Consider the following 13,362-nt stretch of genomic DNA (forward strand, 5'->3'; position numbering starts at 1 on the left):
AATAGCCAACTTTAATCAGAGCCTCATAGAATTTATCCCCTGGGGGTTAAGAAAGGTCACGTGAATAAAGTCCTCATGAGCTCAAGCTCTGTACAATCATAAGGACAAGCCACACATGGCAAAAAACATGTTTTTCCTTAGAGGTATCTAAAGGTTACACATATCACACACACACACACACACACACACACACACACACACACACACATACAAAACGCAGGCAATAATGAGTACTCTGAAGTAAATTCATTCCTATCTACTACACTTGGGAAGAGAATGAAAACATATTTTAAGGACAATCCTATGTTTTGAAGAAACTGAGGTGACAGGATTCTTGTCTTATTTTCTTGGTGTTCTCATGAGCACTCAGCATTCTCTCCTCAAGCGAGGCCATCCCTGGACCGTGTTCTGACACCACCAATCATCTCCCTCATCCTTCTCCCTCCCACCCCTCGTTAAAAACCAGCCCACCAAAGTATTCCTTTCCGCACCCCAATCTCTGCTCTGTAGGAGAATAGCCCTTTTTTTTTTTTTCTCTCCACAGCTTCTGTATCCGTTCTGTTCAATTTTGACTGGAACCAAGATAAACCCTGCTTCAGCTGACTTTTATAATACAGAAACTCTATTAGCTTACTGACATCATGTCTTGGATACAGTGGCTTTATTTGATTAGCTCATCTACTTGCTAAGGTCATTGAGGTCCTTGGTTCTCAGGGTTTGGATTTTAAGCGTCCTCTAGGGAGTTTGGTCCCCAGCCTGCGACACTGTTGGGAGATGAGACCTGGTGAAGAGAAGTTAGGTTGTTGAGGTGTCCCTTAAAGGACTCTGACCTCTCTTCCCCTCCCAAGTCCCAAGCAGTTTCCATTGACTTTGCTCCTGCCATGAGCCATCACACTGCCACAGACAGGGCTATGTGGCCATGGGTGGAAACCCCTGAAACCAAGAGGCCAAGACAATTCCTTGTCATTATAAGCTGATCATCGTGGGAATTTCATCATAGGGAGAATCAACACACTTGTCGTCCTATCATTTTGATTGGCATGTTCTTACCTGGAGATTACCTCATGATCCCAAGATGGCCGTGTTCCAGCCAGGTATTCCATGAACACAGTAAAGCATCCAGTAGAGGGAAAGACAGTGTATTAACATGGATTTCTCTTCAGAACTGCTTTCCCAAAGACTGTTCCCTGAAGATCCTCCCTCAGACCCCGTTGGCTAGACTGGGGTCCTTTTGTCAACCTCTAAGCCAGAAACTGGCAAGGATCCTGGAACTGCCATGATTGGTTCATGTCAGGGGGTTTTGCCTTGTTCATCTCTGTTGCTGTGATAAAAATCCCCTGACAAATTGCAACTTAGGGAAGAGAGGGGCTTTATTCCAGGTGACAGTCCATTATTGCAGGAAAGTCACAGTAGCAAGGGCTTGAGTCAGCTGGTCACATCATCTCCACAGTCAAGAGCAGAGAGACATGGACATGCATGCTCGCCCACTCTCCTACCTACGCCCAGCTTACACTTTACTCTTACATATTCCAGGGCCCAGCTCTTGAAACAGTGTCAGCATTCAGCCTGGGGTTGCTCATCTTAAGTAACTGAAGATAATCAATCCCCCAGAGACAAGTCACAGGCCAACTCAGGTAGGCAATCCCTAATTAAGACTGTTTTGCAGGTGATTTCTGGATTGTGTCAGGTTGACAGCGAAAGCTAACCATCACACCCTTAATTTAAAAAGTCACAGTAAATTGTCCATTTCCCTCCAAAAACAAGAGAGGCACTGCTGGTCAGAAACACGGGATTCACTGCATGGGAGATAATCAGTTGGGACTGTCATAGCTTGGAACTGTCTGAAACAGCTCTCCTGACTTTACTCCTCTGGCTGGCTCCTACTCTTGAGGTGGCGCCAGGGGAACTGTCCTACCTCCTGAGGGTTGAATAGACACCTCCCCTCCCTCCCTGGCAACCTATACCCTTCTTGTCTGCATCAGATTACTTATTCACATTTCCTGCTCCACCCCGGTTGCTTCAGGGCAGGTACTAGGACTCTTTTGTGTCACTTTTGCAGTCTGAGAACAATACACCAGGCAGATGTTTAACTAACTCTTGCCTGTTGAATAAAATCTATTTGCCTTTGTTTAATTTCAGAATTCCAATTCTAAATTCCGAATGCATATCACCTTATAGCTTAGTGTGTATGAATGATTACTTCGCTAGGGTTTGGAATTAGGTTGATTTTATCCACACTAAAATAAACTGGAGAGTTTCCAAGACAAAGTCTTTAATGATGGGGATTATTGTCTTCTTAAAAGTTCAGAGCTTAACAAGGATTTCCACTCACATACTGTGTGCCCAGCATTGTCTCGGTTAGCACTTGGTATGCAAGTGATGAGAGAGCTTGTCTCCTAGTATGGAGTTAGTGCTCAAGGCAACATTTTTCAATCATAGGTAATGAAATCAATTTTGTGGTTCAAAACCATCATTTAAAGGGGGGGTGGGGTGGGGAAAGGCAGTGAAGTAGAACAAAATATATCAGAGCATACCACTCTTGGTAAGGCTCCCCCAAGTCCACACACATGTATGTGTGTATTTATATAGTGTACTGGATCAAAATGTGTAAGGAGAATTGAGAGCGGAGGTCCAGCTTGGCTGCATAGCAAGCTTCAGGCCAGCTATGGCAATAGATTAAAACCTTGACTCAATAAGATAATACTAACAGCAAATCCCACCATATGTCAGACGTAGAATGATAAATGTCACAGGGTCACATAATTTCATTTGTATATGAAATTTCAAGGTATTTATTTCACAGAAGTCCAAAGAGAATAATGATTTCCAGGGACTGGGGTAAAAAGAGGTGAAAATTAGTCAATTGGTACTAAGCTCCAAGTAGAACAAATAAGCTTTTTTATTCTACTGTGCTATATGTATTTTTTGAGTGACTATAGGTAATGGTAATACTCTGTGTATGTTTAAAAAAAAAAGGCTAGATGAAAGGATTTTGGATGGTTTTACTACAAAGAATTTATAAGTCATGAGATCGATACACTTACCCTGATGTGAAAATGACACAATGTATACATGAGCCAACACATTACATAGCACGCCATAAACTGTGTTCTTTTTATATGACAATAAAAAGTCTGTCTCCTGGAATTGGAGGAAGGACATCAAGGCATGGACACCCAGAGGAGGTTAAAAGGGACTCTAGTTCCTCGGACTGGCAGATACTTATCAATCAATCAATCAATCAGAAAAGATCACAGCTCTCTCACCTTTTCAACAAACAGTTAATTTTTATTTGTACATAGACAGCATCAAGGGGAGACTATAGATGCTGGTGTGCATTACAGATTGGGGACAGTTTGTTGACTGTTTCCTTTCGGGGAAGTTTGCAGGAGGGAGGGCAGAGGACTGTCTTCCCTTTGTCCTTGGCAGGGGGTGTAGAGGAGGACTCACCCAGCCGGGAGATCCTGCGCTTTGACCACTGGTTAAGAAGTGTGATTGAGAAGTAGGACCCTGGTCAGAGCGGCTGTCCTACCCTGAGGGTCACACCTCACATTTCTGAAATTCTCTCCTCCATGACTGTTTCTGAGAAACGGTTACTATGGAGAATGTGTGCACAGACTGTTTCTGGCCACTGTTCCCAGCTGTTGATAACTGCCAAATTACTGAGACTTTAAGAAAGGTTGTGCTCTCTGCCCCACCCCAACACACACACACACACACACACACACACACACACACACACACACACACTTACCTCTTGGACAAATTGAGGAATCTGGGACGATGACTTGGGCCAGCCTTAGAGCAGTGGATGTTGGTACATACCATGGTGCCCTGCCACCCAGAGCAGCATTTATCCTTAAGGGAGTAGAGAATAAAAGGAAAAAGAGAAAAAGAAAAAAAATTTTTTCAAAGGTGAAGATGAGCTGCAGGGGCGCTCCCCAAAATCCGATGGTTCTTTGGTTGGTTGTGTTGTTGTTGTTGTTGCTGTTGTTTTGTTCTGTTTTCCCCCAGTGACTCCATCTTCACATAATCCCATCCGGGATCTCTTCTTTCTCCTTTTCTCTAAAACACTTCAGTCCTCTGTGGACCCCAGAGGTTCTGGGTTCAACCGAATGCCCAGCGGAAGGAGGCAGAGACACAGCTAAGACCTTAGCAGTCCTTCCCAGTGCCAGAACAGAGGGTGGAGGTGTTGTAGCTTGTTAAAAGACCCTCACTCACACAAAGACCACAGAGACTGTCATCATTGCAAAACACATGAGGATTTTACTTATCCAACATATTGGGGAGCCCCCTCTCAGCACACAGGCCGGAGGAGAGACCCAGAACAAAGAAAGAACACACTTTTTATAACTTTGTAAGGGCTGGATATAGGCACTAGGGTAATCTGGCTTATTTTAATTGGTGTAGCCAATAACCTTTTTAGACATTGGTTGGTTTGTATAGGGTGATTCTCATTTTGTCTGTCCTTGAGGTTTTTAGTGTGAGGCGTGGCAGGGGAATTGTTAATCTTGTTTTTGACCATTAAAACTATGCTTTTTATTTGGCTCTGTACTTGGCCTGCTAGTACAGTTTGGAAAGTCTTTTTGAAGGGGGAAGTTACGGGGTAGTCTTGAATTTATTTTAGATATTACAGAGGTACTCGGAGACCAGGAAACGTGATGCATGCTGCTTGGTCTTCCCCGCATGCACAGCTGTTAAGCCCGTTGACTAATATCTGTCTCTTATTTGTTCTTTCTTGAAGGGTCACCAGTGACTGTTTGATTTGGGAATTGAACCTAAGGCCTTGTGCAAGCTAGGCAAATGCTGTACCACCACCCCACCACCCTTTTTAACTAAGTAATCACTTTTTTACCTTGAGGCAGGGCCCTCACTCAATAAGTTGCCCCGGATGACTATAAACTTGCAACCCAGGCAGGCTTCTTTTTTTTTATGCGAGAGGGTCTCCATCTGGCCTGAAATTTTCAATGTCGCCCAAGGATGGCCTTGAACTTCTGTTGTTGTTGTTGTTTTTGTTTTTGTTTTTGTTTTTGTTTTTATTTGTTTTTTGAGACAGGGTTTCTCTGTATAGCCCTGGCTGACCTGGAACTCACTTTGTAGACCAGGCTGGCCTCGAACTCAGAAATCTGCCTGCCTCTGCCTCCGGAGTGCTGGGATTAAAGGTGTGTGCCACCACGCCCGGCTTGGCCTTGAACTTCTGATCTTTTTGTCTCTACCTCCCAAGTGAGGTATGAGTGAGGGTCTTTTAACAAGCTACATGACTGCAGGCATGGGTCACCACATGCCTACGTTTCTGAAGCACTAGTCATGATTGAATTTAGGGCTTCTTATATTCTAGGCTAGCACTAGACCAACAGAGATCTTCCCTTAAGCTTGCAGGCAGGCTTTGTACCTGGGACCCTCCCCTCTCAGCCTCTGTTATGCTCCTGAAAGGTGCCCTGGGTGCTAAGAGGTAGTTGTTTTCTGGGAAGAGGTATGATGAAGTGGAATAAGGGTGGGACTTGGATACTGTCCACATGAAGGCATTCCAGGTCTTTTGTCATGTGGGCAGAGCCTGTACTAAGAAAAGTGCAGGTAGGTTGGAGGCCGGCCCTCTTCCATCCCCAAACTAACCAGATTGTTTAGGTTTCAAGATCAGACGAGTTCAGTGTGATTCGACCCATGGATAGGGTTGTCTAGCCTTTTCTACTTCACTTCTTTATAGCTCAGGACTTAGCTCAAGACTTCTGTATCTGAACCTGGCCTTCATGGTTATAAAGATATATTTGCCAGTATAGGAGGACAGACTTATCAGTTTGTTTAATTTATAACTTTTGGAAGTGGTATATGGCTCTCTATTTGTATTCATGTGTGGAGCCCTGCACACTGTAGGACAATCATTCTGGGCTTCACTGTTGGTCAGGTTTACTTTTTTCTTGTGGTGTTAACAAATGAACACAGGGCTTCCTGTATGCAAGGCAAGTTCTCGGAGTATCTTCAAATAAAGCTATGATTATGTCATTAACTGCCTCAAAGATGTTTGTTTCTATTTTCGGTGCTAAGGGCGGAGCCCTCAGCTTTCACATGCTTGGCATGGGTAGGAGCACAGAACAGCCCTCTTAGCCCCTTTGCCTGAAAGCTTTTGAAGATGACTGGCACTGCTCATTGGAAAGTGAGTGACTTATTACTCTGAATGAGGCCGGCAGTCAGGTGGGACCTGCCTTTCATCAGAGAAAAGGGTCAGGCCAGGCTAGAGTTGATATGAGAGCAGCTGGCTGCTCAGACCTCAGGGGCAGCTTAGAGCACAGGCAGCCTGGGAACAGGGCAGGCAGTCACCGATGATGCGTGTTTATAGAGAAAAGCCTTAGAATGTCAACGCTAAGTCCATCATAAATGGTCAAGAAGTAACTGAAATGACACCATGCTGAAGGAGATTTGATATCTCAGGGCTCATGTAGTTTCTGTGTTCAGATTTTCCTGGTCTCGGGGCCTGGCATTTGTGCCATGTGGGAATCTTCTAGGGAATGGGAGTGGACCACAGATGCACTTAGCACTTAGTAACCGTTTCTAAGGGCCAACTCAGGACAATAGTGAGCCTAAAGCACATATAATACATCTCCTATTTTATTCATCTATTTTTTTTTGTGGGCTGAAATCAAACTTGAAATATCATCCAAGCCGGTTTACGACTGATCTACATCCCCTTCCCTGAATATTTTTAAAAAGAGCAGACTTGAGAAATGATTCATTTATACCAAGAGAATGGATACATAGGCAGGACTGGAAGGGGAGAGATGGACTAGGCCAAGATGAGGTTCCCCAACATTCTTAACATTCTAGCAGCAGAATCAGGTGCTCCACTTGGGAAAGGATGCAGACCCCAATCCAGCCTGAGGTGTGAATTCAGAACAGCTCACCTGTAAAGCCATGACCCGTATTCTTTTTGTAGATGTAAGGGGACTAAGAGCCCGAGAGAGAGAAGCCATTGTTGAGGTTGGAAAACAAATGGGTAAGTTTTACAATAAGGAAAGTGGAAGAAAATATATGAAAGAAAGCCTTGAATATAAACTAAAAACCAACCAACCAAAAACTCCAAGCAAGCAAACAAACAAACAAACAAAATATTCATAGCTTTCCTGTACTTTAAATCAAAGCTTTAAGGACAGACTCCAAAATCTAGACAATAGGCTTCTCCTCACAGATGTGTTTTCTCAATGGCTTAACAGAGCGAAGGGTGCTGGTATTTTAGGACAGTTCCTCGTAATTTACAAAAGTTTTCTTATTTTTCCAAAATCAATCTCTCTCTCTCTCTCTCTCTCTCTCTCTCTCTCTCTCTCTCTCTCCCCACCCCCCCTCCCGTGCTTCAGGATAACCCCAAACTTGGAATCCTTCTGCCTTGGCCCCCTAAGTGTGGGACTGTGAAGATCATAGGCACATGCCACCACCTCTATCTCAGAATTAATTCTTGAAAGCAATTATAGTAAAGGTCTTCATTTTAATAAATGAAATGATATATTTAAAAAGCCACTTTAGTAATATTACAAAGAAAAAGAGTTCTACCTATGAAAACCTGGGAAAGGACAGCATGAATTTCCTCTCATATAAACTTGTAAAGAGTAATAAGAGCAAGAGCTCTAAAGGTTGTAAGAGTTGGATAACCTGCTCATCCCTCCCACCAGTCCCTTTAAGTCGAATCACTTAGCAACAGTGTAATGAAGGCCAAGATTTACAAAGCATAGAGTGGGTTTAAAGTCAAAGCTGGCAAGAGCCAAAATACCAATAGTTCTGAAAGGGCAAGGGGGTGGGGCTAGTAAGGGGAACCTAGAGAGCAAACTAAGAGATGAGGGCCACCTGGCAGGAAGGAAAAGAAAGATAAATAAGGTGACTCCTTGGCCACTCCCATGGTGAGGCTGGAGGACAAAGAAAGCCAGTGGAGGCAGTCCTTATGACTAAGCCTTTTTCTTGGTAGAAAACTGAGAAGGCAGAGAAAGGATTATGCCAGGTGAATAGAAGAAACCCCAACATCTATCAGAGACCGCTGAGAGATTAGAGTGGCTATTGTGTGTCTTAGCAAACACTGCAGAAAACAGTGAAGATACTGCCTTTTCTGCCATCTTGTTTATATAATCCTTCAGTGTGTTTATAAGAAAAAAATAAAACAGCCATTATTCCATGTTCTGATCTTACATGGAGGTGGTGGCAGTGTCCTATGCCTCACTCCCAGACCTCTGGGGTCTCCATTCTGGAAGCAACTCTGAAATGCAAAGTTAAACAAGCACTCAAAATGCAATAGATTCTACAAACCACTGAACTACAAGACCAAAGACTGAGTGATAGCCATAATCTTGAGATTTTTGTTGTTTTCTCTATTCTTGAGGCAGGGTCTCCTTATGTAGTCCAAGCTGACCTCAAAATGACAATTCCCCAACTTCAGCCTCTTAAGTTCTAGGAGTATAGGAGTGTGCAATCACAGGATCATGTTATGAATATGGTAAAGTTATCTTTGTTGTGAAAATAATTTTGTGTAATGTATGAATGAATGTGGATAAGCACAGGAAGAGAGAACAGACAACTGATAGCAGTTGATTTGTAAGATTTGTAAGATTCCACGGAATCTTTAATATTGTATTTTGATGATGATAATGTTCATGTGAGAGTTTACTGAATGAAAACCTTTTAGGAGTTTTACAGGAATTACACCAGAGACAAACGCTCAGACACAGTTTATACACAAATGATAGTATTTATTCCAGCTGGCTGGTATTACACTCAGGTATTCAGGACCCAAATGTAGCTCTGAGTATTTAGGGCAAAAGGTTTCTTAAAGGTAAAAACTACATCCTGTTGTCTCACTCTGTGCCTGTTGGGAGAGGTTTTGGGCAAGCAAGCAGTTTAGCAGTAGTTGAGTTAAGCTGGTAGCTGGGAGGGGATGTCTGCACAAGCACGCAATTCAACAGAAGATAAGTTAGCTGCACCATCTTGACCTCAGATCTCTAGAATAGAATTGGGTAATTTCCCACAGACTTCTTTATTAAGGAGCTCAAACTCTACTTAAACCTGAAATGACCCAGTAAAAATCCAAAATGGAAGAACCTCTGCACTGTCTTGCCCCATCACAGGAGACCTTGCAGCACAATGATTTAAGGTTCCGACTCTACTTCTGAGGAGTCTGTGAGATTCAACCACAATATCTGTTCTCTTGATCTCTGTTAGAGCTGTTCAGACTCCTGATTCTCTCAATCATCTCAGAAAAGAGCCAGCATGTAAAAAAGGGAGGTAACACTGTGTCTGGCTTCATAGGAGCCCAAAAACTTTTTTTTTTTTTTTTTTTTGGTTTTTTTTTTTTGGACAGGGTCTCATGCTGTAGTCCAAGCTATTCTTGAACTTAAGGTGATCTCCTGTCTGAGTACTGGGATTACAGTATGTACCACTATACCCAGTCATCTCACAAGCACTTTAGATATGAGTGATTACAGAGCAGCCATCCTTGACAAAGCTTATCTCTCTCATTTCTGAAATAAAGGGCAGAACCTTCAGGGAGGCCTCTCCTCTTAGTTTCTTTGTCAGTATTTTTCAGAAAGTAAGTTATCTGTCCAAGGCAACCTGAAACTGCAATAGAAATTATTCTCTGGGCTAGAGATGCCAAGATTGCCAGAAATTTAATGCAGCACAGCACAGCACAGCGCAGCACAGCACAGCACAGCACAGCACAGCACAGCACAGCACAGCACAGCACAGCACAGCACAGCACTTACTACCCTGCCTATACCTAGACCTCTTGCTTTGGCTGGTCTGCTGGTGACCTGTGAAGCTCTGGACAGGGCAGGGCAGGGCAGGCTTCAGAACTCAGCATGGCTCCCTGGCAGAGGCCAGCGAGTTGCTTGCCAACAGGAAGCCCTGGCTAGCAGGTCTTGAGGAAAGGGAGAGAAGAACTCTGTAACCACAGGAGCCAGGAAATGCTCATTATAGACTCTGTAAAGGGACCCCCGGTGTTTTCTGGGCTAACACAGAGAAGGACTATTTACTTCTCAGCGATGGCTTTCAGAATTGGAGAGCTCAAGCTGAAGCCAGGAACTGGGAACTGGGAACCACCGATCCAGATCATCACGTGATGGAAACACACCTGCGGAGATAAAGAACAGTGTGGCTCCCTAAGCAAGCATTCTTGTGGACGCTGCATTACCAACCAGGCTGGGACAATTTGTCTTTTGCCAACTAAAGACAAATAAATGCAGGTGGGCAGAGCAGGGCAGCTCCTCCAGCAGCCTTGTGATCTGAGAATCATTTGAACCCTACCCCACATGAGTGTTGCCTAGATAAGAGGTACGAGTTCATACTCCATCACCAAGGAGCAAGAAAAATACATGGCTTTAGTTTTCTAAATCAAGTGAAAATCAGGTTGTGGGCCCCACCTGGATCTGACTTGTGTGAGGGGTCACTGGTAAGACTGTGTTAGAATGCAAGAGCTTTGTCTAGTGGTGGAGAAAAGGGTGAGGACTTGAACTACTCAACAAAATCACCAGGATTAAAGTTGTTTCTTTGTTATGTGGCCTAGCTGGAAAACTCAATGTTTATCTTCCCAGTGCCTACTTTGCCTGCACTTTGCCTGCCAAATCCACTGTGAGGAGCCTTGTCTAGTTTGTTTGTTTGTTTGTTTTACCCAAGGTCATGTGTAGTTAGAGACTGTCCTTGAGGCTTTAGCCATGAGCTGAATGCTAAGTTTGGGGTGGGGGATGGACGGTAGAGGAGTTCTGCAGGAGCTTTAAACCCTTCCTGCAGACTTCACAGCAGCATTTCCCACTGTTACTGCTAGCTAATGCTTTCTCATTTTCAAATACAGGGCCATGTAACCATCTTACAGAGTTCTTTCCTGTTGGCCTTTCAACCAGCCTGCTGCCCTCAGACCCTGCAGAGAAGCACATTAGAGACCTGACTGCCAGGCACCAATGGCTTCCCTAGAGCCATGCACAGAAGAGGCGCAAGCCTCCGAGAGGGCATGGCTTTGAATGACCCTCTAGGCTTGTCGAATCTAGAAAGCCAAGGTCCTCTCCTCTGCTCCCCACCTCCAGTCTAACTCCTTTTTGGAGTTTGGACTTTGTCTTTTGACTCCAATAAAAATGAGGAACTAAGACCCTGAACACAAAGTCTTGGGTGACTAAGGAACTAAGGGGCATTGAAGGGGAACAGATAGACACGTTTCTTAAATCTGAAAGGGAAAGAAGCCTCATGTGATTATTACTCTGTTACTAGAGAATCACCCCTTTAGATGAGACATAGCTGGGATCCTGTATTAGATGCCCCATTGGGAGAGGGGCAGGTAGGGGTGGCGCCCTATTCACCTGATACTTCATAATGTGGCAGGAAGGGAAAGAGGGTGCTTAGCTTGCTCATACTCACTTCGACCCATTGGTCTAGTGGTTAGCTACTGAGTGAGGCCTATCAGGGAGCCTTCCCTCTCTGGGTGGAAAATATAAGTTCTCCTCCCACCCCACCTCTATTTACCCATCCCTTCCCCCATAGGCCTGGAAGTATGTAGCACAGACTGACCTTGAACTTTTAATACTTCTGATTTGGCTTCTTGCGTGCTGGGTCACCATGCCCAGATTAGCAAGTATGTTTCTTGTGGTTTGTTAGGGCTGGGCTTTGACATCCTAGGCTGGTAGCTTGGCAGAATGATTAAACCTGACATCAACCCCCCCCACCCCCGGGAGTTATTGCTGCTTGTGAGAATCAAAGACTCAAAGGTGAAGTTTAAAGAGGGGGTTAGAGCTCAGGCTCATGGACCTCTCAGGGCATGGAAGACTCCTAAACTCTTTTGGTGCCAGTGGGAACTGGAAACAACATCATTAAACTGATATGGTCAGGGACAAACTTTGAGACCGGTTTCCTTGGAACAGTTAAAACTTACTAGGCAGCTTCTTGGGTCCCATGGATTAATAATAAACACCAATTCTTTTTCATTTGCTAAGTATGTGACCTGGGGCATTTGCAGACATTGTGCCTCAGTGTTCTTCATCTCTAAAATGGGGATAATAGGTCTACTTCAATGTGTGTTCTGAAAATTTCTTACTACACATACATAAAGCACTTCCAAGAGCATTGTAGCTAGTGACCGGCTTATAGCACATGTTATGTAAATGTTAACTGCTGTAATTACTGCTTCTGTTTATGGAATTATTCCAGGAGCCTCCAATAAGCCTCTGGAGCTAAAACAAGAGAGAACCATACAATTTGTACTGGCTCTCAGACTGCCAAAGGTTATCCATGAGATAATAAGTACCCGACTTGCTGCTGGAATAGAGGTAGAATATTATTTTCAGGCTCTGACACTTGAGAACACCTAAGTGGTTGAAACTACACCTCCATCCCTGCCCAGTGGCCGTAACCTCCATCATGGGTTTGACTTTTAGGGGCAAACATTTTCTTTAGTACTGCCAGTTCTAAGGAGGTAACCTGGTCTAACAGCTGTACACCTTGGCTTTCACTCACTAGCTGTGTAGTCTTGGAGATCTGACCCTATCTCTGCACCGGTTTCCTCACCTGTGAAAGGGAAGATAATGATGACAATCCTATAGAATGTGCAAGAATAAAATGTATAGAGTGGCTGGGCATGGTGGCACACATCTTTAATCCCTGGGCTCTGGAGGCAGAGGCAGGCAGATTTCTGAGTTCAAGGCCAACCTGGTCTACAGAGTGAGTTCCAGGACAGTCAGGGCTACACACAGAAACCCTGTCCCCAAAACAAAACAAAAAACAAGCAAGCAAACAAAAATGGACAGTGTGTAAGATTAAGCAAAGAAGCTGCTGTCCCTTGAACACCCAGAGACTATTAGCGATAGTGGGTGTGACTAAAGAAGGAATACATTAATAACTTGATATTTATTAACTGTCAGGAGCCATAATGGGATAAGCTAATAACTAGCAGGTGATCATCCTGAAGTGGCCTGCCTGGGATTATTATATAATCTGTGACAGGTGAGCCCTCGTTAAGCAAGGCTGTGAGGGACTCATTTTAGGAAAGATTCCTGCTATTAATATGCTTTTTCTGTTATTATTAAACATATATAACAATCACTAAGTAGGACCACACCCCCTTTGAAGCAGATCTCTGCAGATCCACAAAGATGTACTGTCTTGTAGTGATGCTGTATTGACAAATAGATGACTAAAGTCTTAATGATGATCCTAGAAGAATTCCTAAAATTATATCTGTGATTATTAGGCACTTTTATAGTGGGACTGATATTGGATCCTTTTCTAATAGTCAAAACTGCAATGAGAACACTGTCAGTCTCCCATGGGTTACCAGTTAATTGCCTCTTAGATAGTAACCAGACTTTCTCCTATTCAGAGCACCTTCCAAGAGGTTGTAAAACAATTAAC

General features: G+C 43.8%; 1 long non-coding RNA gene across 1 annotated transcript in view; it reads right to left on the minus strand.

The window, feature by feature from the left end:
• Nucleotides 1-4,317, minus strand: part of Gm40446 — a 62,698-nt gene extending 58,381 nt beyond the window's left edge. The window contains exon 1 of the long non-coding RNA XR_872838.1: nucleotides 3,755-4,317. This is a non-coding gene — a long non-coding RNA (predicted gene, 40446). The remainder of the gene's footprint in view (nucleotides 1-3,754) is intronic.
• Nucleotides 4,318-13,362: the final 9,045 nt, after the last annotated feature.

This window comes from Mus musculus, chromosome 12 (genome assembly GCF_000001635.26).
Source record: "Mus musculus strain C57BL/6J chromosome 12, GRCm38.p6 C57BL/6J".
In the NCBI taxonomy this organism is placed as follows: Eukaryota; Metazoa; Chordata; class Mammalia; order Rodentia; family Muridae; genus Mus; species Mus musculus.